The sequence below is a fragment of the Oncorhynchus gorbuscha genome, linkage group LG09, assembly GCF_021184085.1.
Source record: "Oncorhynchus gorbuscha isolate QuinsamMale2020 ecotype Even-year linkage group LG09, OgorEven_v1.0, whole genome shotgun sequence".
Taxonomy (NCBI): Eukaryota; Metazoa; Chordata; class Actinopteri; order Salmoniformes; family Salmonidae; genus Oncorhynchus; species Oncorhynchus gorbuscha.
The window spans coordinates 75,245,440-75,249,986 of NC_060181.1; positions in this window are offsets into that span (position 1 = coordinate 75,245,440).

Consider the following 4,547-nt stretch of genomic DNA (forward strand, 5'->3'; position numbering starts at 1 on the left):
TCCTGTTTTCCTTTCTCAGTGTTTTTCTCCTCCCCTCTTTCATCTTTAGCCCATTTCCTGTTTTCCTTTCTTAGAGGGTTTTCTCCTACCCTCTTTCATCTTTAGCCCATGTCCTGTTTTCCTATCTTAGAGGGTTTTTCTCCTACCCTCTTTCATCTTTAGCCCATGTCCTGTTTTCCTTTCTTAGAGTGTTTTTCTCCTACCCTCTTTCATCTTTAGCCCATGTCCTGTTTTCCTTTCTTAGAGTGTTTTTCTCCTCCCCTCTTTCATCTTTAGCCCATGTCCTGTTTTCCTTTCTCAGAGTTTTTTCTCCTACCCTCTTTCATCTTTAGCCCATGTCCTGTTTTCCTTTCTCTGAGGGTTTTTCTCCTACCCTCTTTCATCTTTAGCCCATGTCCTGTTTTCCTTTCTTAGAGGGTTTTTCTCCTACCCTCTTTCATCTTTAGCCCATGTCCTGTTTTCCTTTCTTAGAGTGTTTTTTTATCCTACCCTCTTTCATCTTTAGCCCATGTCCTGTTTTCCTTTCTTAGAGGGTTTTCTCCTACCCTCTTTCATCTTTAGCCCATGTCCTGTTTTCCTATCTTAGAGGGTTTTTCTCCTACCCTCTTTCATCTTTAGCCCATGTCCTGTTTTCCTTTCTCTGGGGGTTTTTCTCCTCCCCTCTTTCATCTTTAGCCCATTTCCTGTTTTCCTTTCTTAGAGGGTTTTTCTCCTACCCTCTTTCATCTTTAGCCCATGTCCTGTTTTCCTATCTTAGAGGGTTTTCTCCTACCCTCTTTCATCTTTAGCCCATGTCCTGTTTTCCTTTCTTAGAGTGTTTTTCTCCTACCCTCTTTCATCTTTAGCCCATGTCCTGTTTTCCTTTCTCAGAGTGTTTTTCTCCTACCCTCTTTCATCTTTAGCCCATGTCCTGTTTTCCTTTCTCAGTGTTTTTCTCCTCCCCTCTTTCATCTTTAGCCCATTTCCTGTTTTCCTTTCTTAGAGGGTTTTCTCCTACCCTCTTTCATCTTTAGCCCATGTCCTGTTTTCCTATCTTAGAGGGTTTTTCTCCTACCCTCTTTCATCTTTAGCCCATGTCTTGTTTTCCTTTCTCTGAGGGTTTTTCTCCTCCCCTCTTTCATCTTTAGCCCATTTCCTGTTTTCCTTTCTTAGAGGGTTTTTCTCCTACCCTCTTTCATCTTTAGCCCATGTCCTGTTTTCCTATCTTAGGGGGTTTTTCTCCTACCCTCTTTCATCTTTAGCCCATGTCCTGTTTTCCTTTCTCAGAGTGTTTTTCTCCTACCCTCTTTCATCTTTAGCCCATGTCCTGTTTTCCTTTCTTAGAGTGTTTTTCTCCTACCCTCTTTCATCTTTAGCCCATGTCCTGTTTTCCTTTCTCAGAGTTTTTTCTCCTACCCTCTTTCATCTTTAGCCCATGTCCTGTTTTCCTTTCTCAGAGTGTTTTTCTCCTACCCTCTTTCATCTTTAGCCCATGTTATGTTTTCCTTTCTCTGAGGGTTTTTCTCCTACCCTCTTTCATCTTTAGCCCATGTCCTGTTTTCCTTTCTTAGGGGTTTTTTCTCCTCCCCTCTTTCATCTTTAGCCCATGTCCTGTTTTCCTTTCTTAGAGTGTTTTTCTCCTACCCTCTTTCATCTTTAGCCCATGTCCTGTTTTCCTTTCTTAGAGTGTTTTTCTCCTACCCTCTTTCATCTTTAGCCCATGTCCTGTTTTCCTTTCTCAGAGGGTTTTTCTCCTACCCTCTTTCATCTTTAGCCCATGTCCTGTTTTCCTTTCTCAGAGTGTTTTTCTCCTACCCTCTTTCATCTTTAGCCCATGTCCTGTTTTCCTTTCTCTGAGGGTTTTTCTCCTACCCTCTTTCATCTTTAGCCCATGTCCTGTTTTCCTTTCTCAGAGTGTTTTCTCCTACCCTCTTTCATCTTTAGCCCATGTCCTGTTTTCCTTTCTTAGAGTGTTTTTCTCCTACCCTCTTTCATCTTTAGCCCATGTCCTGTTTTCCTTTCTCAGAGGGTTTTTCTCCTACCCTCTTTCATCTTTAGCCCATGTCCTGTTTTCCTTTCTCAGAGGGTTTTTCTCCTACCCTCTTTCATCTTTAGCCCATGCCCATGTCCTGTTTTCCTTTCTTAGAGTGTTTTCCATTCTTTAAAAGTAACTTCCTCACCATTTTAGATAAGCATGCTCCGTTCAAAAAAATGCAGAACTAAGAACAGATACAGCCCTTGGTTCACTCCAGACCTGACTGCCCTCAACCAGCACAAAAACATCCTGTGGCGGACTGCAATAGCATCGAATAGTCCCCGCGATATCGAATAGTCCCCGCTTCTTCAGGCAGAAGTTTGCATCCTATAGCTCCAACTCCAAAAAGTTCTGGGACACTGTGAAGTCCATGGAGAACAAGAGCACCTCCTCCCAGCTGCCCACTGCACTGAGGCTAGGTAACACGGTCACCACCGATAAATCCATGATTATCGAAAACTTCAACAAGCATTTCTCAACGGCTGGCCATGCCTTCCGCCTGGCTACTCCTACCTCGGCCAACAGCTCCGCCCCCCCCGCAGCTCCTCGCCCAAGCCTCTCCAGATTTTCCTTTACCCAAATCCAGATAGCAGATGTTCTGAAAGAGCTGCAAAACCTGGACCCGTATAAATCAGCTGGGCTTGACAATCTGGACCCTCTACTTCTGAAACTATCCGCCGCCATTTTCGCAACCCCTATTACCAGCCTGTTCAACCTCTCTTTCATATCGTCTGAGATCCCCAAGGATTGGAAAGCTGCCGCAGTCATCCCCCTCTTCAAAGGGGGAGACACCCTGGACCCAAACTGTTACAGACCTATATCCATCCTGCCCTGCCTATCTAAGGTCTTCGAAAGCCAAGTCAACAAACAGGTCACTGACCAACTCGAATCCTACTGTACCTTCTCCGCTGTGCAATCTGGTTTCCGAGCTGGTCACGGGTGCACCTCAGCCACACTCAAGATACTAAACGATATCATAACCGCCATCGATAAAAGACAGTACTGTGCAGCCGTCTTCATCGACCTTGCCAAGGCTTTCGACTCTGTCAATCACCATATTCTTATCGGCAGACTCAGTAGCCTCGGTTTTTCGGATGACTGCCTTGCCTGGTTCCCCAATTACTTTGCAGACAGAGTTCGGTGTGTCAAATCGGAGGGCATGCTGTCCGGTCCTCTGGCAGTCTCTATAGGGGTGCCACAGGGTTCAATTCTCGGGCCGCCTCTTTTCTCTGTATATATCAATGATGTTGCTCTTGCTGTGGGCGATTCCCTGATCCACCTCTACGCAGACGACACCATTCTATATACTTTCGGCCCGTCATTGGACACTGTGCTATCTAACCTCCAAACGAGCTTCAATGCCATACAACACTCCTTCCGTGGCCTCCAACTGCTCTTAAACGCTAGTAAAACCAAATGCATGCTTTTCAACCGATCGCTGCCTGCACCCGCATGCCCGACTAGCATCACCACCCTGGATGGTTCCGACCTCGAATATGTGGACATCTATAAGTACCTAGGTGTCTGGCTAGACTGCAAACTCTCCTTCCAGACTCATATCAAACATCTCCAATCGAAAATCAAATCAAGAGTCGGCTTTCTATTCCGCAACAAAGCCTCCTTCACTCACGCTGCCAAGCTTACCCTAGTAAAACTGACTATCCTACCGATCCTCGACTTTAGCGACGTCATCTACAAAATTGCTTCCAACACTCTACTCAGCAAACTGGATGCAGTTTATCACAGTACCATCCGTTTTGTCACTAAAGCACCTTATACCACCCACCACTGCGACTTGTATGTTCTAGTCGGCTGGCCCTCGCTACATATTCGTCGCCAGACCCACTGGCTCCAGGTCATCTACAAGTCCATGCTAGGTAAAGCTCCGCCTTATCTCAGTTCACTGGTCACGATGGCAACACCCATCCGTAGCACGCGCTCCAGCAGGTGTATCTCACTGATCATCCCTAAAGCAAACACCTCATTTGGCCGCCTTTCGTTCCAGTACTCTGCTGCCTGTGACAAATTGCAAAAAAAAAAAAAAAAAAAAAAAAAAATAAAAAAAAAAATAAAATAACAAAAAAATCGCTGAAGTTGGAGACTTATCTCCCTCACCAACTTCAAACATCAGCTATCTGAGCAGCTTACCGATCGCTGCAGCTGTACATAGTCTATTGGTAAATAGCCCACCCATTTTCACCTACCTCATCCCCACACTGTTTTTATTTATTTACTTTTCTGCTCTTTTGCACACCAATATCTCCACCTGTACATGACCATCTGATCATTTATCACTCCAGTGTTAATCTGCAAAATTGTAATTATTCGCCTACCTCCTCATGCCTTTTGCACACATTGTATATAGACTCCCCTTTTTTTCTACTGTGTTATTTACTTGTTAATTGTTTACTCCATGTGTAACTCTGTGTTGTCTGTTCACACTGCTATGCTTTATCTTGGCCAGGTCGCAGTTGCAAATGAGAACTTGTTCTCAACTAGCCTACCTGGTTAAATAAAGGTGAAATAAAAAAAA